At 35.3% G+C, this 24869-nt stretch overlaps 1 protein-coding gene across 1 annotated transcript in view; it reads right to left on the reverse strand.

Moving 5' to 3' along the window:
- Nucleotides 1-24640, reverse strand: part of LOC145662157 (uncharacterized) — a 56308-nt gene extending 31668 nt beyond the window's left edge. Inside the window, exon 1 of the mRNA XM_081727491.1 lies at nt 24491-24640. The gene's annotated coding sequence lies outside the window, so the exon portion shown is untranslated. The remainder of the gene's footprint in view (nt 1-24490) is intronic.
- Between the last annotated feature and the right edge of the window lie 229 nt (nt 24641-24869).

The raw sequence follows: 24869 nt of genomic DNA on the forward strand, positions 1-24869 counted from the left end.
GTGCAATAAGTAAGCGTTCAAGAAAACTATTTACATAGAATTTCAGATCCTAAATGAGAGTTTACTATTAAAGACTAATAGAAAGTAAAATACTAAGTAATAAACGCAATAAAAGAGAAAAAGACAGTCAGACTTTCATTTTTGTTCTTAGAAAGATGTTCTAAGTGCTGAAAATACAATACAGAGTAATTTTAATAGCATGCTGTATTGGAGTAGTTCACTTCAATAGAATACAATTCTGATTGACAAATATATATACATATATATATATATATATATATATATATATATATATATATATATATATATATATATATATATATGGTGGATCATTTATCTTGATACACCCTAAAACTTTTAAACTAATGGATAAAAAATACTGAAATTTTGTACTATGCAAACAACGGCAGGGTGACAGTTTGGCATACTTTGTGATACCACTAGATTAACAGTGTTGCCAATCCAACAAAAAATTATATTTTTTCAAACGGTACTACGTCAGGTTATTACATATTTAAAATCTACATGTGAAACGAAGAGTTACAATGTTGCATTGTTGAAAACAAAGTATGCAACATCATAAACATCGAAAACAACAGATTTCGGAGGGTTCTGCCCCGCAAGTGAGACGGACGGGGTAATGCACATCCAAAGCACTTTGATGTCGATTACTACGGTCATCATATGATGTATTTCGAACCCAAGTAGAAACAAAGTTACAAGAGACTTTTTTCTTTCTTCACAGTACTTTATTTCGAAAAAATATTTAGTTAAGTATCACATCGAATCATATATATGGTTTGCAATAAGATCATAATACCGCTTACAGCAATTTGATATCCCACACCGTTTGGGAGATGTCACAAAATTGTTAAATTTGATATGTTGTTTAAAATGGCGTATTTATGGGAACTTTTTGGAACAATTCTTGATTTTCTTCACTTGTATAACATAACAACAATACTTTTGGTAGGTGTAATTACAATAATTTTCGTTATTACGTAATTTAAGCAATGTTGCAAATTTTGTTTTTACCATATCTTTCAGAACGGTTTGAAATATTAAATTGTTGTAATATTGTAATTCTCATTCATTGAGAACAATATATGCAGTTGGATGAGGCACTTATCTAAGCAGTTTTTCGAAGTAAAAGCTTTTGAAAAAGCCAATTTTTAAATCCTTTTATCTTTATTCATATTCATTTGAAATACGTCATATTATGATAAAAGTGTTAGACATTGGAGTACTTTGGATATGCATTGTCCCGTCAGTTTTAGCTGCGTTATTACTGTTGTATAGGCCATCAAAATTTGGACATTTGTGATATCGTAACATCTTTACTTTGCAACACTGAAAAATAAAGTAACACTAAGTTTTCATTTAGCAAGCAAATCTGAAATAAGCAATAACCTGATGTAATGCCCTATGAAAAAATACAACTTTATGTTGGGTTAACAACACTATCTATCTTGTGATATCACTGAGTATGACAAACAATGTCCATTTGCCTATATTCGCGTTACCCAAATCTTCAGCGTTTTTTGTCCGTAATTTTAAAAGTTATAAGGATGTATCAAGATAAATGGTCCACCCTGTATATATCATTTTCATGACTTGTTTTCCAGTCACATGAGATATGTAGTTCTTCATAAAGAATGGACATCTATCGATGTGCACATATAGTAATTTTACTGTATTTTGTGTATTTACAACATTGAAAATATGTATTCTCAAGTATGAAAATTTGCTGAACAAAACTTGTTGAGTTTTCCTTCAATATGAATGTTTTTTCTTCTGTATCTCTGACCATATTAAAATTATACACTGTTAATACCATTCCGGACACCCTGTATATTTTAAACATTCTTGCTGTCAGACGTGGTAAATATGGTATGGTAAATATGTTCATCCCTAGCTACCCATTTACTGCATTACTAAAGAACAAAGCTGAATATTTTATGAAAAATGTAATAATGTTCGTTTAAGAAATTTGAGAGTATTGAGAGAAAAAATCACTCGAAAATCAACAGTGACAGAATCTTTTTTTTTTTTTTTTTTTTTTTTTTTTTTTTTTTTTTTGGAAAGAATAGAATTTTATATCCAGGACAAGAAATCACAACTCACCTCAGTACAACTCCACGTGTACTCCTTTATTTCCTTGACAAACATCAAGGTGGTACTCAACCTCCCTCCAGGTATTGCGTAACATTCGAGATGTCACGGATCCAGAACCATCGATAATTGTTTGTTCTAAGTCACCCAAATCTTGAACTTGGGTCTTGCACACAAAAGTTTTCACGTATCCCCAAAGAAAACAATCCAGGGATCAAGTCGGGCGATCTTCGGTGCCATTAAATAAGACCTCCTCTTTCAAATCAATTGTTCTGAAAATGGTTATCCAGAAATTCTCACATGCAACGGCCATAATGGGGAGGAGCGCCATCTTGTTGGATGGCAGAATTTTCAATCGATGCACACCATACGGTTAATTTTGGGCTGTTGCTTTATGTTCCACAAACTGATGTGCATTTTTCTCAACCAATATCCTGCAGTTGTGATTATGCACCTTATCTGACGTATGGAAGGTGGTTTCGTCAGAAAATGCCAACCTTTCAAGGAAATCACTGTTCTCATCAATGTGCAGCGAATTCATATGTTCAACGCTTGTTATTAAACTGAAGTTTTTGAAAAAACTGTAGCTTGTAGGCTCTGATGTGTAACCTTTTATGTACGATATCATACGCAGTCAAATGCGAGATTTGCAGATGTGTACTCATACGCCTTATCGATTTGTGTGTACTTCACTCATCCCGAACCGTTTCCATTTCTTCATTTTCGGGTTTATCCCTACTGCCTTTCTTCCTGTCCGTATTGATGTCTAAATCTTCACTGCACGTTTATAGGGGACTTGAACTCTGCGAATCAGAAACAGCACTCCGCTTACTGCTAAGCAGGACAGTACGCCATTGTGCTCACGAGTAATGCGCACGCGTAAAGTCCTGTTGCGTTTAATTGTCTCATGGACATAAAATTATATTCTTTCCTCTTCCCCCCCCCCAAAAAAAAACGACGATTTCATCACTACTAGTTCTCGAGTTTTTCAAATCTTTTATTGGTATATTTTCATACAGACACACTGTATAATTTCATTTCAGGTATGCCAGTTGCATGTTAATACTTTTTCTCTGAAATAATCAAGTTCGTCATTGTCTTTCAATCGTTAGTCGACGGCTAGTTTTTCGCCTTTTTTTTTTTAAGTTTACGGAAGCGACTTGTAGCACTCAGCGCTTTGCTGCAGTGGTTACACGTTTTATTTCCAAATGATCAGGTTTCCACAAGCCGCAAATGCTTTAACGATATAACGTATCTACTGGGAAATTTGGCTGTCCTAATTTTAAAAATTCCCAAATTTGTTCTATGTATATTAAAAAAAAAAAAACCCTGAGGTAGTTTCCGTTGTGGAACTGAGTGAGTACCTTTCCTTAACTTATTGAGGCAAGAAATCAGTAAACTACTTGAGAAATACTAATGTTCTATATTACACAAACAACGCAAATAATACTTTTTTTCGTAATTAAGCTTTATTTCAAATCATATTGGTTTCGAGTAGTACAATGCTGTCAGAAAAGGTAACTGAACAAACTTAACTACAGTATGTCTCTTTAAGATAAGATCTTATCAGTTTCATAACAATGATAAAACCTTTCAAATGTAGAACACAGTTATATTTCTCCTCAAGCTAAATAAAAAGCTGTCTTCGTTGTTTTTCGAAACTATAATACGGAAAACCATACATATTGCAATATAACTTGAACCACTAACTACTCATGCATTGCATTTAAATAAGTTACAGGCTCCTACTTATGAAAAAAAAAATCACTATCTGTGATAAAAAAAAAGAATAACATCTTTTTTCTACATAAAGACTTTATACGAAATATTGTATTTAACACGGTATGTTTATTCTGTCTCTACGGGTTATAGAATTTAATTCGAATGCAATTAAGAAATAACAATATAAGCTTGCATATATGTACGAGTACGTTTACTCAATTCATATTATTTTTGATACACAAATCTAACAATTTGAACACAAATTATGTAACTTACAGAGACACATAATGTTGTTTTGATCAATTATCAACTTCTTATGAAATACGTACGTACACAGTATAAGAGTTACTGGAATGAACTCTTATCGTATAAGAATGTCTCGAATTGATATGATATATCGAATAACAAGATGCAATATCAAATAATTTGTCATGTAATAAAAAGATCCCGAGTTCAATCTCCAGATCAACCTTTCTGAAGTCCGCTTGCGTCAGGTTAATTCAATCGTTTTCCATCTCACTCCTTTGTTAATACACAATTCTAGGTTACAGATTGAGTTTTACAATTTTTATTATATACATTTATACACATTTGCAACATACTTTTCAAACACCAACATCATGAATTTTATTTTTTTATTTTTGAATACTACTTTTACACCATAATTCTTACTATCATAAAAAATCAATTTATATTTTTAAAAAAATGATATTCAAAAGAAAATATTCTAAGTATACTAATACAGAGAGATACTAACAAAAATTTAATGCCTTTACATAACAGAATTCAAATTTGAACGATTTACTGGATGAAGAGCTTAGGAAAAAGTATTGTAAATTAGAAGTTTGTAGCAAACTATATTTGACGTTTCTATTGTTGCGATTTTTTATTAATTTCTAAATAATGATGCTAATGTAAAAGTACAAAAGCATAGATTAACTAAAAGTTCAAGAATGACCTTATTTTCAATTACTATAAATTTTTGATTTATAAAATAACCTCTTCTTGTAGAAGACTGTTCATTTTCTACCAACATATCTAAATTTTACAAAAAAAAAAAAAAAAAAAGAACATCCTGTGTCTTTTTTATTTGAATACCCCAAGCAAAAAACTGTTACTCAGTTTTCTCTCTTAAAGTTACAATAAAAATACGGTAGAAACAATGACTTTTTGTGTGAAATTGTGTTTACTTTTAACTTGTATATTCTGTAAATTAACAAAAAGATACTTCTATTTACAAAAATGAATCTGCATTAAACAATTACAGAGAACGAAGTTTCCTTGGTTGAATCCACATTCATCCAAATTCTTGATCCAAACACAGATTAATGTACCCAACGAAATTTAAGTTCGTAGCATAGCGTGCACAGAACACAGGCAAGCACCACTGCAGACAACTTTCGTGCTGTTTAGTGACACTATTGAAGAAGATGGCCCTATATCAATTTTGGCAATTGCTTCTACGTCAGATATAAGTTATGGCAGCATTCGAGCTACTAGCGTTCATGAACTCAACTTTCGGAAATTGTTTGCCAGACTAGTTCCTTTTATCCTCATCCAGAAACTAAAAATTTTGCACAAGCAAGTTTGTTTAAGTTCATTGCATAACTCTGGAAACATCCCTCTTATAGTCCATACTTATTATTCTGCGACTACTATTTGTTTGACCCGTTGAAAGAAAAACTGGGAGAACAGTGATTAGGAGACAATACAGGGACAAAACATTTTGTGTGCAACAGGTTGTAATTACACAAGACCCTCTTCTATCTTCGAGGATGACATTAAAGAAGCTACTAATTCGATGGACAAACTGCCATAAAATTTGGTGGGGAAAATATGTACGTATGTTTTCTTTCTTTCTATTTGTTCCAATAAAATTACAAAAAATATTATATTTTATATTTGAATTTCCCTCGTATTCTGCCTATAAACAAAATCATTTTAAAATTTTGTATGTTGGCAATACATTGACTTTTCTAAGATCCGGAAGCTGAGGACCCAAAATATATGAGAGAAAGACCGTTAAAATTAAAAAAAAAAAAAATACAGAAAATTAAAACAAAGAAAGATCTAAAAGATGTTATTTTTTCTGCTTACGTATCAATACAAAATACAATTCATAAAATAATTTTTTACATGTTGCGGTCTTTTTCCAGGCATTACGTGTTTCCTAATTAGATATTAAATGTATGAAAAAATGGGATTCAAAGATCGTGTGTTTTTGTTTGGGTGGGAAAAGCCAATTTATAAGACGATTGGGTTCGAACCTTACCTGTCCCTGTTTGAGAAGACAATTTATGACAATAACGTGGTTCAATTGCCACATGCCCCGGTTCGATTCTGGTTTTCAGTAATTAATAGCTAAATGCTAATGAACAAGAACACCAGTTACTACGAAAGAAGTCCACACTTACGGTCTTTCGGTTCGGGCGTTTTGGATAATTATGAAAGTTTACGCCGTGTGCCCACCGTCACTGTCGAGTCGCGCATAAAGCAAAATTATTAACACCTGCAAAAAGAAAGCTTGAGCTGGGAACAACTAGCATAGGTAACGCCAGATGGTTACAGAGAGACAAAAATATATGTTTGTACTGCGCTACTTTTAAGATACTTTACCTGTAACCTGATGCTGAACTAAATTGTGCACATATTATGAAATGATACTTTTCTTTCATCAACTAAAGAAAAGACAACACTAAATATCACACATAATGGCACTTTTGTATATTATTTCATGATTAATAAAATAGGTTTTGCACCAAATATTTTTATATTTTATATCTCAACTTTTACGAAAACAAGAATACACTGAACATCACTAGCACACATGTATTTTAATCAACATACTAAAAAGTAATGATGATGGCCCAAAGAAATTAATTCGAACGGGCGCGAAACGATACCGATAAAAATTACGAATTTCACGATAAATTCCATAAAGATTTTGAAGTTCATTTCAGAAGTACTTCATCCTTTTTCGCATCACTAATTAAAGTTTTCCTTAGTATTTTCCAGCATCAGAGTCCTCGTTTAGGTAAATTTTATTTGTAGTTTTTCTTCATTTTAGGCTTTATTTGGGTGAGTTGATAAAATCCTTTTACGAGTGCTTTTACTTTAGTTGTTGTTAACGTAAGATCTGAAGGAGCACTCTCGCGCCTCTTTTTAGCGTCACTTCTCTTGCTTGTTTCAAAGCGTAGAAATACAATGCAGAAACAAAAAATAGTTCACATAAAACATCTAATTTTTATATCACTGTTCCAAAAATAGGAAATAATGGATTGATTATTTTCTTATTGAAAATACATTGAGAATATTGACGTACCTAATAATGTAAAAAGTTAGTAATTATTCACAAAAATTCACATTACGACGCATAATTCATTGTAGTTGATTGGGAATCAATTCTGCGTGGGCGTCGGTGAGGGAATGAACAAATTCCTTACTAAGTAAGGGCCGACGGGAGGTGCTGAAATGTCTTGAAGAATGAGGCACCTTTTGGGTAGAAAATTCCAGTGTCTCGCTCTTCTGCGAATTCCGGCTGGCTACATATTGATTCCAAGAACTAGCATTGGGAATATGAGGGTTGGTTAAAAAGTTGTTATAACAATATCGTTATAAATGAAACGATACTCGTCAGGTAACTTGACTTGTTAGCATCCAAAAGAGACATCGGCAAACATTAATCAAGGACGTAAGAGACTATAAGCACTTTTCTCGCAGTACTTACTTGAAAAATCACACCTAAGACACACGTGAATCATTTTTGTAACGTATAATGTGAATTTTCTCGCCGCTGTCTGCTCCGCCCCAACTATTGTCAACAAGTGGTAATTAATTGTTGCCACAGAGGGACGTTGATTTGTTTTAGTAATCCCACTTCCTGTGTGGTTTTACTTGGAGTGCAGCAATTGTTAATTTTGTGTGAAAATATTAGAAAACTTGAAAGAAAGCTTGAAAAAGTCCAAGAAATAATAATACTACTAAAAAGAGGAGAAAAAGAAGTAACCCAAATTATCGATTCTGATTCTTTTACATGTGAATTGGATCAATACCTTACTAGGATATACCTATTACATCACAAAGAAACAAAGACATTTACTGACCTTTATAATATGTTATGCAAATATAGTATGTAGTTTGTGCTCACTTTGGTGTTCCTGTCATCATGCGTCTTCACTCCAGCCCTTGGAGTGGCTCTGAACAGATTTACTGTAAGTTCAACATGTTAAACTTCTGTTCTTTTACCGTTGTGAACTAAAAGTTCATGAAAATCTTCACCTGTTCTTCGTAGCCCAAATAAATTGTCTAGATTTTCGAAGTGATATGAAAGCAATAATCCAGTTCTTATTATCAACATTTGGTAGTACTATTACCATAGCAGTTTAAATCACTCATCAGGTGCAAGTGCATCTGATCATTTGTATCAACCTATCTGTTCCTGCTTGGAGAAGGAAACAGGGTTCACATAGAAATTTTGAAATCTATTTCCCTGACTTTCCCTGACCTTCACTGACTAAAGTAATCAATTTCCCTGACCAACAGCTATCGCTGTTTACTAACGGTCTCTACCATCCCCATAGCCGGCCAACTCTCTCCTTAAGACAACCTTGTACAGTATTTTCTAAAACCCACATTAAATTTACAGTAAACAAAGCTGAAAAGGTAGATATAAAAACAAATACAAATCTTCATTTATCACTACAACACGAAAGTTATTCAAAATTCTGTAGTCTTGAGGCTGTAATATCACTAAACATTTTAGTGTAATGACTGATAATAACCTTCAGTTTATGCTGTTGCTTGGATATTTATAGAATGTACAAGTGTAACAATGAAATACGTATCATATTTCTACGGCTCATACGAACGAAATATTCAATGTTCATTTTGAGTCACATCAAGTTTTCTTCTGTTCCAAAATTCCAATTTTTGCTTTTATTGCTTCTTCTTTCTGCATTGCTTCAAGCTTCACTATTTTCCTTCTCTCCTCTTTTTTTTAATTTCTTCTGTCAGTTTCTTCTTTTCAACTCTTTTTTTTTCTTCTTCTTCTGTATAAGTTTTCCTGGCATCTTCAAGATATTCTTCGTAGCACCTCCTAGTTCCCCTCACATATAAAACATCTGCTGTGTTATTGGCACCTTCTGTATTCTCCCAAAATATCTGATAGAGTCATACACTCTCCTAAGTGCAATAAAACTTTTACCAGCAGTGCTTTGTTAACAGAGAAACCACTTTCTACACTTGCATTAGAGTGGAAAAATATTAGGCACAGCTTTACAATCTTCCATAAATCTTCATATGCCTTTCTGTCAAACAAAAGGGATGAATAGAAATCGTCTAGCTTCTTAGAAGTAGCATTATCCAAAAATTCACTAAAGTTTCCTTGCAAGTTTGAAGCACCTTCATCACAAAACAAAGTATACTGAACCTTTGCCTTCTCTGAAACACCGTCAGTAATAAGGTTTTTTTTTTTCATTTAGAATTTGCAGCAACATTCCGAATCTTAGTTTCCCCTGTTCAATCTGCTTGGCGATCACACAAGGGCCAATGATGACAATGCCTGAACAGCTTTATATTTTAGAGGGCTCCTCTCAAGAATCTTCTTAATCTTTTGTATTACAATTTTTTGGCATTCTTGTTGGAATTTTTTGACATAAACTTCAGATGATTTTACTTCTCGAAAAAGTTTCTTTGAAACCCAATATTAACATCCATTAAGGGACGTAAATTGTTAACATTATCCAGATCAATAGCAAACAACTTGTTTATGGTAACTGGCATTTTTGTTGGCTTAACAACTCGCTCTATTAGATTTCTTACTAACGCTGTTAAGTCAGAAAATAAGTAGGGTGACAGCGGCACTGGCGTCTGATATTTCTTCAAAAATGGTTCACAATCAGCTGATAATCTTTTTCTTCTTTCGTTTGTTCCAAAACACATCTTTCGTTTGTTCCAAAACATTATGAAATGGTCTGGTATGCGTAGATTTTTCACTATCCACAAACTTTTTCACATCATCAAAAAGCAGTAAGGCCCTGTCAATAGAAGTTACATTCTCCAGCCATCTAGTAGTACAATGCTTGATACGAAATACACTTTTTCCTGTTAATGCAATGAACTTTGCACAACGAGCAGTTGAGTCATTAAAAATGTAGAAGGTATCACAAAAAAAAAAAAAAAATCCCACTGAACCACTTCCAGTACAGTTTTAGTTGATCCATTAATAACATGAAGTCCACAAACGCCAATGTTCACTAGTTGTTTTCCCTCAGGATTATCACCTTTCATTTTTTCTTCAAATTTATTTAAGAAACTTGGGTTCACACTTGGTCCATCCATTGAAACCTGTAAGATGTTCCTTAATGGCAATGAATGTATTTCTTCAGAAAGCAATGCAGACGAATTCCAGAAGCTCTTCTGAAAAACACACTGTTAAAATATTGCGTACACACTCTATTACTATTGACATCAAAACACCTCACAAACAGGTCCATTTCACCCTGTTGCACAATTTTATTCAACGATTCATCAAAACAAATAACGAAGTTATCACATTCATTTAACCTGCCCTGAAGTGATTATCAAAATATGGGCAAGTCCGTGATTTATGACATAAGAACATTTTGTAGAGCTCATCTGGAATTTGCAAGCAACTGCACTGTCTGTAAACATTAAACGAAATGTTTGGCCTAAATCTTCACACGAATGTAATGACAGCTTGCTATAAACAACCTTCAGTGCCCACAAAATCTCTGATGTTGTAACATTATCTTTAGTACAAAAAGTCTCTAGTAACTGCACTTCTGATTCGCTAGATGAAGCACTTTTTAACATCAACTACCCTACTACGGCATTTTATACTTTGTAATACATCTGATTTTCCTTCCAGACTGGGATCTTTATGTTGTGTTTCTTTTACACCAGGTTTATGAGAAGTAATAGAAAAAGTCTTCAAAGATGACTGAGAGTGTACATTTTAGGTCAAACTTGAAAGGATTTTTCCCCTCGCATATGACAGTACTGCTTGGCGTCCCATATTACCAAGCCTGAAAGACTTTCTACACACCGTACAATAACCCTGGTACTCGTGAGGTCCTCTTCTCAACCATCCAACAAATTGGGAATACTGATGCAAAACAAGCCACCTTTCATTAAAATTAGTTTTCTTACATGTCATCCTTAGATCCGTTTCAATAACACCTACAATGAAGAGAAAGGCATGTAAATGCAAGCTCAAAAGTAATAAGTAGTATAATGGAACAGTATACATATTTATTTAAGTGCCAGTAGCCTTAAAAAAAAAAAAAAAAAAAAAAAAAAAAAACTATATGTGACCCTGCCCGAAGATACCGATCTTATGACGAAAATTTTCGATGCCTTCAATGTAGTAGTTTTGAAATCTTCAAAGACTTCTGAACCGAATAAAACAAGTCTCAAAGCTCTAACCTTAATGTCTTTAATATATAACTATTAAATCACATCGTATACGACAAAGGACGATACACGACACAAGGGGTAGTAGGAGTAAAAAGATGTAATTGCTTTTTGAAGTGAATGCAATGTTTTAGAAGCAAATGTTTAAAAAGAGTATCCAAATGCATTTGCTCCCATGTTTATTTATACAGTTTTTGAAGTATTTGCTTAAAAACTTGAAGGAAAAGCATTACTCCCAAAACAAGCCATTACTTCTTTTTATTCATACTATCCAAGAGCTCCCTCAATCCTTCCTGCACGGAGCACATACCCTCCAACCTCCCACTTCATCACTAAATAATGATGAGACAGAACTTACTTCAGACAGCAAGTATTTTTCTAAACTAAAAATATGGTTTCTTAAATGTGAATAAATTTAACTTCGGAACACAAATTTCATTCACTCAGAAAATAAGTTCCATCTCCAGGTTTGTAGGAGCATTGTATGCATTCTTTATGAACTGAAATAATTTTACTGATTTTTCGTTCATTTCCCCGAATTTTGGCACGAATAAAAATTTCATTCACTTAGAAAATAGGTTCCATCTCCAGGTTTGTAGGAGCATCGTATGCATCTTTTATGAACTGAAATAATTTCACTAATTTTTCGTTTATTTCCCTGATGTTTTGCACATAGCAATGTCCGTTCCCTGACTTTCCCTGACTATTTAGCATTTTCCTCACTTTCTAGACTTGTGTGAACCCTGGAACAGCTAATCTTGAAAAAATCGAAAAAATAATTTTCTAACTTTCTTTTCTACAAAACAAAGATTACATTTAAGTTTTCGACATGAAAGAAAAGCAAGTATATTGCTAAATGCATCACAAGAAATAACTTAATTATGATTGAATTAAATAATAAATTAAAAATAATTAAATCTAAAATATTTGGGTGTTAAAACATTAACAACGGTAACTCTGTAATGCTAGGTACAAGTACTAACCCATCGCCTGACACTGACTGACGGCCTGAACGTGACTTACTATATTTTTGTATTTCTCTCTGGTGCAACAAAACGGTTTAATATTTTCAGTACCTTTATATTGCAATAAACATATTCTACGCCTCAAATAATCACTCTTTATTTATCTTGTAGAAAATAATTTTTAATAATGAGGATTTTTAAGAAGAAAACGTTTATTTGCAACAGTGATTTAACTCTGCAACAGTGATTCTGCAGTCTTGTTTTCGATTGCTATGCAGATATATCCTACACATTTGACAAATGCAAAGGTTTCTAATTCGGGTTTACCTATCATATACGGTTTACTTTATGTTTCGATATTGCAGAAGTAATCTTAAATAGTCCTAATAAATCCCGCCAAATGTGATTTGCCGAGTTGTTTCACATATATATTGACGAAATGGAACGATTCAAAAAATACGTGTACTTACTGAATTCGTTATAAATTTGACGGATAATACTTCTAGAAGGCTGTGCCGAAAACTTAAACTATTCTTGATTAATATGCATTTGATTCATATTAAAGATAGAAACGTAGTGTTTGCTTGCATTTAATTCTCCAAAGTTTCTATGTGAAATCCTTCAGAAACACGAATTTGCCAAATGCATTTTGAGTAGGGGAGGGGATTGTAGAAATCCGAACCAGAATCCATACCCTCTATAGGTTTGTCTTTAAACAAAGTTTATATTGTAAATTTAAAAAAAAAAAAAAAAAAAAATGGAGGAAAACTTTCGGATTTTGTATAACAACATATTCAGCTTAAGAAGTGTCTTTATTACGTGCTACTAGTAACTGAACATCTAAAAGTAGGTCTATACTAGAGCTAAGCTAATCCAAATTCTTATGGCGATGTTAATGTACACTGAAATTAATTTGAGCTTAGCTAGTGGGGATAAGTCACTTATGTATTTGTTGGTAAAGATCTGTCCAGATCGAACACTTAAACAATTCAATTTCGATTTTTGGTGGAAGCATATACTTCTGCGTAACTGAAAATACTTAAATTAAGATATAAGGAATTCCGGTCTAAAGGCATGAATAGTAGCTGGCACGTGGTGCTCTGTCTACCCATTGTTATATTTGATCTACTTCATGTGCTCAATCCTAGATTATGGTATCTGAAATTTAGATACTATAGGAATCAATTAGTTTCCAATTTCATAATTTACTTTCTAATTTAATGACATATTAAAGCTGAAGTACTAGAAACGTTGCCAAATTACATCATCCAAAGCTTATTTTTATACTGAGCTTCAGCTGCAGAAACACGAAGCTCATGATTTATTTCTAAAAGAAGTTTAAAATATATTATTATTTAATAGTATCTACCTTGAACAAATTAAACCGATCTATCCTTAGTGTTAATTGCATGTAACAGCATGAAAATTGATGTACATTCTCGACATATAGTCTGTGAAAAGAAAGTACTGTATCTTATATATAGAGTACATAATTCAATCTGAATATCATTACTTAATGAAATATGATGATGCATCAAATAATCAATATTTCCCTAAGGATCAGAATAACAATCAAGTTGCAAACGTTTCAGCGATAGATTTTTGTCTTCAACAGTGCGTGTTTATTTATTTATTTTTTTAAAATTTAAGTTGCTCAGAGAACTACATTTTTGATAAATCTTCTTTGTAGAAATAGTGATTATCGGTGAATAAACCATTATTGTTGAGTTCCCTTGCTTTACGACTTGTATTGTCTTCCTATTATCAGCACTCAAACTTGGGTGAATGAACGTCGATATACTACATCTAGCCACAAAATTTTTTTATCAAATATGTCAAAACACAGATACCAAATAACAATTACAAAAATTCAATATTCGCTTAAGGCATCAGAGTAACAATCAAGTTCCAGACGTTTCAGAGTTAGACTTTCGCCTTCATCAGTGCGTGTTTATTTATTTTAAATTTAAGTTGTTCGAAAAACTACATTTTTGATAAATCTTCTTTCTAGAAATAATGATTATGGGTGAGTAAACTATTATTGTTGAATTTCCTTCGTTTACAATTTGTATTGTCTTCCTATTACCGCCATTCAGACTTCAAGTGAATAAAGGTCTACATACTACATCTGTCTACAAATTCTTTAAATAATTCGACGTCGTTTCAGTTCTGAATGGCTTACATGTAAGTTCTCACTGCTTGTGAAACATAATTGTTGAGTTCAAAATAAATAGCTGTTAAATATCTCACAAAATTTATATTTTATGAAAACATATATTGAAACCCAGTTTTCTCCTTTATTCTAAGACAATTAATTGTTCTTGTACGCACATACGTATTACATCACTGCACACATTTATTACAGAAATAATACAGATTTTTAACTACTGTACATCGTGAGAAATATTAAAAAATGATATCCTCTGATAGTCAGCTGTTTAAACAATTTTAGAGCTGGTCTCTTGAGACAAGAAGGTTGGTTTTTTAGCTACATTTGAAAAAAGTCAAATCTCGATATCTAGAAATACAAAAAACATGCAACGTTTAAAGCTTCCTTTCCGAGACGGTATATTATATTTTACTTTCTATAGATAGAGCATCATAATAACTTTCATGAACTCAGAAAGGGATAGTCTGTTCTATGTAGTTTTGTTATACAGTGTAAAAGAATAGAACAAAACTATTAGAAAAATGCGATATTCTTTTCTAGTAAAAAGACTGGTGTAACTTTCGCTAAATTCCTCTTCCAAACTAAGGTGAATAAAATCGTTCGACAGACTTTTTTTCTCATCATTTTTGCAGTAAAACAACGTACATATCCTTTTTAGACAAAGAAAGCAAAAGAACTGTAAGGAACATATGCACACTATCTAGTCACAAAATTACGATCTATCAAATTCAAAGAATAATTCAAGATTTGATAACTTCGTACAAATATGAAGGAAAACCGATAAAATAAACCTGAACGGAACTACGTATTTATACGTGATCCACAGTCTACAGAAGCTCCGCTACTCCATATACATATGTGATTAGCAGTGAAAGTGTTAAAGAGATATTTGTAAACCAAAAACCATTTGAAGATCTTACAATTGATAGAATCAAATGTTCAAACTTTTTGTTTTGTCTGTATTTTAGACCTTGTGTTCAAACCAACGAAACAAATTAGTCCAAATTCAACGTTGGTTCCTTGTCCTTACGAAGATGGTTCGGTGGTGTAAGTTTTATGTCAATATCTCATAAATTGGCGGTGGTACACATTTCTGAAGTTGACATGTCATATGCAGAGAACGTATTGTAACAAAATGTGTTTCTTGACAAATTGAAGCAGCTGACTCTGCATTGCATACTTTTTCAGTGTGGTCGAACTTGTTGAGAAGGTCACCGAAACTTAGCCACTAGCTACTCGCACATCGACGTGTCAATACTTCAATTTTGGGTGGGCATTGCACACGAAACACCAAAGTAGAGAGGAGAATTTGACTATTCTCAAAACTACCCCACTCCCAAACTACATGTGAATAACTAATTTTATAAAAGGATATTCTGGGTGTATTATTTTAATATACATGTATGTCATGACGACTCGAGTTACTGCTATATATTTATTGAATGTAACGGTTTAGATAATCCAAACTCTGTTATTTGTTTGTTGCATGACTGTCTGGAAAAGTAACTTCAGAAGTTTCCTGATATTTTCACGACTGTTTTGCTTTCTGGTGCTACAGGTGGTCAAAATAGAAATTTTTTGATGACTAGGTTTGCTCTTTGGTTTGCAAGACTTTATGAAAAGGATGTCATGTCCTTTAACTTTTTCCGGTTAGGGGGCATAGTTTCTCTCAGTGCGACAAAATTCCGTCTGATCAGAAAGAACATCTTAAAAAAGGAGGTGACTGGTAATCCAAAGCCTGATTTAACTGCAATGGTGTTGTAAGGAAAACCCATTACCTTTTAAAACTGTGATGAACGCAGAACTTTTACATGACTGCGGGCCTTTTCAGAAGTTTCTTCCTCTTTTATTTATTTTTTTTCAAAGTCTCAAAAACGAACATTCCTTTTACTTTAATGAAATATCTTATCATCAAATTATTATACAATGGAGCGTTCCTGTGCTCGAAAACTTATATTGGATAGTAAGATGTGTTTACTTATTGGCGACTATTCAGGAGATTGGAGATTTTAGTAACGTAAGAATTGCAACATGTCCTTACCCCGAAGTGAATCAGTTAAAAGTTAATAATGTTAAAAGTTTGTATCACTTGTTACAGCAGGACTATATTGACTTTATCGAACATATGTTTCATAACCTCCATAACTTTCGGCTTCAATACATCTTGACAAACTAAGGATAGTTTCCAAAACGGCATTAGTGACACAAAAAATCGAAAAAATTCAAAATGTACTAAATTAGGTTAGGTTAGGCTTTCAAAACAGAGGCGTGCAAACTTTCCTAGCAAATCGAAAGGAAGGAGGTACTATTTATTTCTTTTCCAAATCACTTGGTAGTGTTTGTGTCTCTGCCTCAAATACCGGTTCCGGACCCGTGTATGGGGGTGTACACTAGCATTGCTCTAAGCAGATTCACTTTAGGAAGACTTTAGTGTACGTACCCGATAAGAACTACTGTGCAAAAGACACTAACCAACTTGTTCTTGCTGGTCACTAAAAAGCACGAATACTATCTGAGTCAGAACAGGAGTGCAGCAAGGGATCCCATGCGGAAGCGAGAGGTTGCGTTCGTAGGGAGCAAGTGCGTCAGCGACAGTGGATATACATAAACGACGAGCGCAAAACATAGAATATGGCATAAAATACTTAAATTATGTGTGGATTTGAGGAGATACTAAATGCTATCCAAAAAAGTACCAAAATGTAGTAAATTAGGTTAGGTTAAACCTTCAAAACACAGCTGTGTCTTTTCCGATTTCGAGCAAAAATTGTGAACAATCGTGTAGAAATATACGCGCCATTTCCACACTCCGTTCCCTCGACTAAATTATAACAAATGTACCTCTCCGCCAAATAGTCCCTTCCGCTCTATATACAGTACTGCTTACACACACACACACACACACAAACAAACAATTTTCGTAACTTCAACTATTCGCCTCACCTGACTTTTACTCACTCTTCCTCACAAACCAAAATAAATTCTCCAATTGCCCTGGTAAACTTCCTAAAATCCGGCAATACAGCTCTTAACCTTCCGAATCTTTAATATGGCTTTCAATTATCCGTTCTGTACTATAAAAATGTTCTACATAAAAAGGGCACATAACTATACTGCAAATTTGCATTTATTACTCATTACTTAATAGGCAAGTGCAATATAGCGTTATCGGGAAATTACGTTTTGCAAAAGTTGTACCTTCTATGTGGTTTGTTGTTAACAGAGCAACTAGAGACTGATCTAGAAGAGGAAAACTGGGAGAGGCAGCCAGAATCCAGACTATGGTAGGTATATCATGATTTTATTACAAACTTGCAAATATATATATATATATATATATATATATATATATATATATATATATATATATATATATATATATATGTATAATTTGAAGTCACTTAAAAACTGGGGAAGCCTACGGTCCCCCAGCCCCGTGCTAGAACTGCCACTGGCAGCAACCGTTATTCTATTGATAGCATACAGTATTACTACTTTGTTTTTGCGTTTACTTAAAACATAGTTTTCTTTTATGTGCCCTTTTTAGGCAGACCGCCTCATTATAATCTTTAATAACATACCAATTTGTAGACATATTAAAGATCTCTACGCAGTTGTTTGAGCATGCACCAACAAAATAACACTTTAGAATATATTAGGCTAATATCTAAGGTAAGAAAACTGATATAAAGTAATTTTATAATATATATTTTTAATCTGCATATATTGTGGTTCCTTAAACATTATCCTTCCTTTGCGAATTACCATACTCTAGATGCACATTTCGGTAAGTGCACTTTGTGCAAAACATTCATACCCAGGCAGCACAATCCACGCACAGTACCCGTAAGCATCACAGGTCCTATTCAACATCTTCACGTGCGCAGTACATTGTGCAATGCACACGTCCTGCACAAGTGATTTACACTTACCGCACAGTAAATTTACACGTAGCACACAGGTGATATACACGAAGTACCCAGGTGATTTATATGTAGAACAGAGATGATTTACATGTACCACATAGGTGATTTACACGCAGTAGCCAGATGACTTACATGTAGGATACAGGTGATTTCCTCCTAGTGCAAAGGCGATGTAAAAGCATATTTCAGATGCAACGAGAGAGAGAGAGAGAGAGAGAAAAAGAGTTTATACCTTCCAAGAGTTTATTTTTTTTCCCTTCATGCTAGCCAGAAAGGCTAGCCACATTTAAGAGGGTTATGCCCTCTGTTAGGAATGAGGTGCAGTGATAGGATAGGCTAAGTTTACCCGTTGTTGGGCTGTTTCATGAAATATTTATTAACTTCAAATTGTCAAAATGAATGTAACATGGTGACTTAAGGAACTTTGATCCTTAACATTTGGTGAGGTGAATATAACAAAGGTAAATATACAAAAACATAATGATTAGAAATACGTGAAAACGTGCATTGAAAAATGTACGTGAAATATAAGAATAGAAATAATAATACAAAACATTTCAAAATATCAATAAGCATGAAATGAAATATGAGGCGAAGTGCAATACACAATACAACACTTTAGGTTATGTTAGTGAGACAGATGAGCTTATTCTTCAGCCTAGGGGCTGCTCTAGGCACTGATGAGAACGTGGGGAGCCCAAGTTAATAAACAAAGGTTATCACTGTGCGGGAAATGATGGATGGATGAGAGGAAGATGATCGTGAACAACATATTCTGATATGAATTGCAAAGTTGGGTCTGGTGGTTAAAGCGTATAGTGATATAATGTAAACAGTAGGGAGAGTGGTGGATAATAGTAGGTGTAAGGTGTGGGATGAACTGCTAAATAATGCATTGTATCTTGGAGTAATGGGTGGCAAGTTTGAAAGCGTTTAGAGATGTATGTTAGCCGCAGTTTTTCGAGGTGAAATTTCAGAATTGGAAAAGTAATATGGCGGTAAAGTTCCTGCGTAGGGCTAGGGAGCTTAATTCGATAAGCTGTGCGGAAAGCGTGGCGTTCTAAGATGAAAAGTTTATGATAGTATTGAGGTCTGGCGGCTATCCAGGCAGTGAAACCATATGTCAAAACTGGTCGGAGAAAAACTTTGTAGGTGTTGAGGATTGTGTGTGGCTTCAGACCCCATGTAGTACCAGTAAGACGTTTCAAAAGATTGATGCGATTATAGGCCTTAGTAGTGACTGTTTTCAGATGTTGCGACCATGTAAAATGGCGATCAAAGGTAATTCCCAGATACGTTACTGTATTTTTGGCCTGAAGCGGCACTTGATCAACATGGAGAGATAAGCGACGTGGGTTTCTGCGAACTCGGGAAGAGCGTCGTGGAGGTAAGAAGACCATGGCCTGAGTTTTTGTTGCATTAATAGTAAGTCTCCAATGATTACACCAGTTACTGAAACGATCGATAGCAAGCTGGAGAACGGTATTGATCTGTTGGATAGAGTTTCCGAGTCCAAGGAAAGCCGTGTCATCGGCATATTGAAAAAGATGAACGTTATCAGGTAGTCTGGGCATGTCAGCGACGTACAAGAGGTAGAGTAAAGGAGATAATGCAGACCCTTGTGGCACTCCAGTAAGTAGAAAGATCGGATGCGATAAACAGTCATGAATGGATATGTAGGCGAGACGGTTGGTAATGAAATTGTATATTAGGCGGATGTAGCACATGGGGAGTCGAAACTGAAGAAGTTTGTATATTAGCTCATGGTGCCAGACTTTATCAAACGCCTTCTCTAAGTCAAATAGGACTAGACAGGATGGTTTTGCAGAATTGTAATGTTGAGTAATAAGTGATGTGAGTCTTAAAAGCTAATCATTAATAGAAAAGGAGGGTCTGAAGCCGGCTTGTGTGATAGGAATTAAGCTGCGATCGTTTAGGTAGATATGTAGGCGCTTGACCAGGATGCGTTCCAGAATCTTACTGAAAGTCGAAGTTAGCTGAATAGGACGATATGATGAAACGTTCTGGGGTGGTTTATTTGGTTTTAGAAACATGAGTGTCTTAGAGATTTTCCATGTTAAGGGAAAGAAGCCTGTGCGCAAGATAAACGTATAGATATTAGCGAGGAGGAGTAATGACAAAGCAGGACACTCTTTGATATGGCGGTATGTTATATTATCTAGACCAGGTGCAGTATTTCGTTTATGGTGGAGAACCTGTGAGATCTCGTGAACACTTATGGGTTGAGATATGGCTGTGTCTGGCTGTAAGAGATGGGTAGTGTTTGGTTGAAGGTGCGGTGTGGACGTGTTAAGCCTATCTGCAGCGACTGGAGTATTGCCGAATGATGGCGTGAAAATCTCCTGTAAGTGATCAGCAAAAGCATTTGCCTTATCACTATCGGTGGAAACAGGCGTGTCGCCTTGCAGAATCGGATAGGGTGTGCTAGTAAATTTCCCACATAATGCATTGAAACGCTTCCAAAATTTGGTTGGATGAGAAGTCTCGGATAGATTATTGCAGGTGTTTACCCATTTACGAAGTTTATACGCTTTAATGTAATTGTGAACTGTGCGTTGTAGTTGGTGGTGATGGCGGAGTGCTTCAGGGTTGCGGGTGCGAAGATAATCTCTATAGAATTGACGTGAGCGTTGGATCAGTGTGAGATATTGCGGCGGAAGTTTAGGCTGATATGGACGAGATTTGGTAGTTGGAATATATAAATGACTGGCCTCTTGAATAGCTGAAGTAATATTATCAACGACAGCAGTTAAGTCTTCACCTGTATTTGGTTCAGTAAGATGATCAGTGAGTTGAGAGATATGTGTGCGATATTTATCCCAGTTAGCCTTATCGTAACGGACGCTTAAGCGGAGTGGTGGAGATGAAATATGCCTGGTGGTGGGATTTGGCTGATAGGTGAGTTTAATTGGAGCATGGTCGCTACCCAGAAGATCAAGAATATCTAGCGTGCAATGCGATACGAGGTTTGCTGAGGTTATAAATATATCTGGCTTTGTGTTGGATATAGGACGGGTTGCTTGTGGAAGATCAAGTATGATTCCAGTGGTATTGGTCGTAATGAAATTAACAAAATTTGTCCTCTCGCCATCGGTGCGGCTATGCATATTAAAGTCAGCCATGATAATGTACGTCTTATAAGTATTTGAAATGTATTGCACGAACTGCTCCGGTAGAGGATGGTTGGGTCTGATGTATATTGTTGCCAGTGTGATAATGGCGTTTTTGAAATAGACAGTGGCGAGGAGATATTCCGGAAGAGGTGTCGTTGTATAATGATGTTGACGAAACGGTAGATGAGGAGAAAATCCAATGGCCTCTCCCCCATTGGCTCGGAGTGCAGGTAGAGAATTTTCAGCGTGCAACATAGTGTATCCTGGTAAACGACGTTCGTGATTTTGTGAGGAAAGTTTCATTTAGTAAGAACACTGTGACACGTTCCTCAAGAAAAAGCTGTTCGAATAAAATTTTGTTTTTGGGTAAAGACCGGATATTAAGAAACAGAAAAGTAACAGCCATGGTATAGAGTAAACTAGTCAAGATTAGTTGTATGGGATTTATGAAAATGAACTGTATTTCCTGAATAAGTGGCTGTGAAATTAACATGAAAAGTGGTTTTTGCCGCAAGAATGATTTGCTGGAGTATGTGGGGTCTTATAAAGGGATGGATGTTCTGTAAAGCTAAAGTCAGGAAAGTCAAGAGTTGATCTAACGAGACAGGTGCATCTATCGGATGTGGAGTAGTGTGGGTTTGTGCAGGTGGTCTGAGTGGAACTACGAGTTCTGGATGGTCCTGAATAGCTTCTGGTTTAGCTTTACACTTGTAGCTATATGCCGGATGCTGATCATTGCAAGTGGCACATTTAGGTGGTAACTGTAAGTTGCTACAAGTCCGGGTGGTATGCGGGCCTGCACAATATCCGCATTTACTTGTGTTTTTGCAATCGTTTGTATGATGAGCATTATAGACCTGACACCGTTCACACCGAACTGGCATAGGAACCGGTGTCCTTGATGGTTCAACACGGTGTTTATGATTGTAAATGTAAGCACCTGTTGCTAATAACTCATCAATAGTATCTTGATGCGTGGTTAGGACACGAACTATGTATGTGGGTCCTTGATCATTACGAATTCGCAAGACTTTAGTGATGGTATGACCCTCCAGCTTGAGCTCCTCTTGTATTTCGTCATCTGTATAAGATGGGTCAACCCCACAGATGACAACAGATAGTAATGGGGAACGTTTCGGAGGTGGAGGCTGTTTGCGAGTGGATGATGTGAGTGCTTGAATCTTCGCATCCCGACCAAAGGTATCAATAGGCACCTTGTTTTTAATGGTAGTAAGAAGAGTTGGATTAGATGTTTTTAGAATGATGCCGTTTCTAGTATGCAGGATTTGTGTGATCGCAGCTCGAGGAAGATATTTACGAAGTTGAGTTGCGGCGAACTTTGCATTGCTGAACTTTGTATCGAAATTTGTGAGCAGCATGGAATAGATAGAAGACAAAGGAGGCGCATTGTTATCGGTTGTAGATGCAGTAGTGTTCATTGGAATCTGATCTAGATCCGATGTGGATGCAAGATGTTGTTTCTTGGATGGTGGAGATTGCTGAAGACGTTCGGAATAGCTATCGTTCGATGCTAGTGGTTATGGTGATCTACTACGAACGGAATCGGATGATACAATTGAAGAAGCAGAAGCAATGGAAGCTTGGGAACCTCGGCGTTGCTGTGATTTAGTAGTGGAAGAATGGCATTGCCTAGGATCTTTCCGAAGCTGAGTCTTCTTAGGACTCTCGGATGGTCCAACAAGAACTTGAGGTAACCCGTGATGTTTGCCTTTAGTCGTTTTGCCAGGGCCTAATCGTGAGTCCGCCATCGAAAAATCCGTCCTTGGGCGAATGCCCGAATGAAGAGATTTGTTGCGCCTACAGATGAGTAATGATGATGATGAAACGTTTCACCCTCCAGTACTGAAAAGCGCTGTCAATCCTAGTGAGAGCGTATGCAACACAACGTCCTCGAAGGCACGTTAACACTTCCCAGCTAGGCTAGGTTCTTACAAAAAGCAGCTGTTGACGTATGGTACGTCAAGCTGATGAGTAAGCAAGAGTGTATACATCACCTTCCAAGTATATCAGAAGTAACTAATAATTGTCAGTGAGAATTTTACTTTTGGAGTTTATTATTTGCAATGAGCAAAGTTTTAGGTAGTATATTTGACATATTTGCCAAGTAAGAAATAACGAAACATGTTCTGCTGTAACTGATCACGAAAATAACTTTGTAAACCTCTGAACTGTCTGACAGTAGTTACATCAGTACAGTGCTGCCACCTGTTGATCTTATATCCTAGCTCAACAGCCGTTACGGAGTTTTTACAGTCATTCAGCTGTCATTCGTCGAAAAGTCTCTATAACACTGTCTAGAGGGAAAACGACAACTTTCAATTAAAAATACTATTGCCATATTGCGTTTTAAGTACTAGGAGAATGAAAGTAAAGATATACATTTACACGGTACTATGGACGTATCATACACATGTGCAGTAGCCTATTTAAATGTGCTTCATCCACGCAAATGCACATGTGCACATGCACGACTTAATCATGGGTTATGTACGTGTGCATAACCCACGCAAATGCACCTATGCACATACACGGGTTATGTATGTGTGCTTCATCCACGAAAATTCACATGTACGGCTTAAGCACGGGTTATGTACGTATGCATCATCCACACAAATGCACATGTACGGCTTATGCATGGATAGTGCACATGTACCGTACACGTACGTGTTGCCTGGGATAGGAACCGATAAAATAATAGCGATATGAGCAATTACACTCTATTAATTTTAAAATGGATCTAAACTTCCCTAACCATAAGCTAACCCAACCCTACCCTATTTATTCCTACCTCGCGTCATGTCAACAGTGTGACAAACCCACTTGTCCTGCACAAAGTGCACTCTTGCCCAAATTCCCAAAACTTAAAACCATATTCTTAATCTGTACTGATTAATCCATTGTGATACATCGATTTGAATTCTAATGCTTTGGAGTATATACGATGAAGCAGAATGAAAATATTCCATGGAGTGATGTTCATCAACTAAAGATAACCAATAAACATACCTTTTACATCTAACGACCGAAAAATAAACATTTACAGAATAAGATTATTCATGGCATATACTACATATTTTTTCTTCTTCTTTTATGTTGCTAGAGCCAGGGAATTTATTTTTGCGCTGAATATTAAATAAAATATACAGTATAAATACCAAAGTTGTTGTACAATCAATACGGTGATCCAATCGGGGCGCAGAACATGATGGGAAAGCATGCTGTTTCTTCTTTTTCCAATTATCTTCATGATCTATCGTCCTTCATTAGCTTCCTTTACTGCCGTCAAATGGGGCGACTTGAGAAAATTTTTGGATATTAGTATGTCACGACACATTGCATGGTTGGCAAGATTTGGTTTGGTTTGGAATTGTGGAGGTATTTATCA

The sequence above is a fragment of the Thermobia domestica genome, chromosome 10, assembly GCF_964235325.1.
Source record: "Thermobia domestica chromosome 10, izTheDome1.hap1.1, whole genome shotgun sequence".
Classification (NCBI taxonomy): Eukaryota; Metazoa; Arthropoda; class Insecta; order Zygentoma; family Lepismatidae; genus Thermobia; species Thermobia domestica.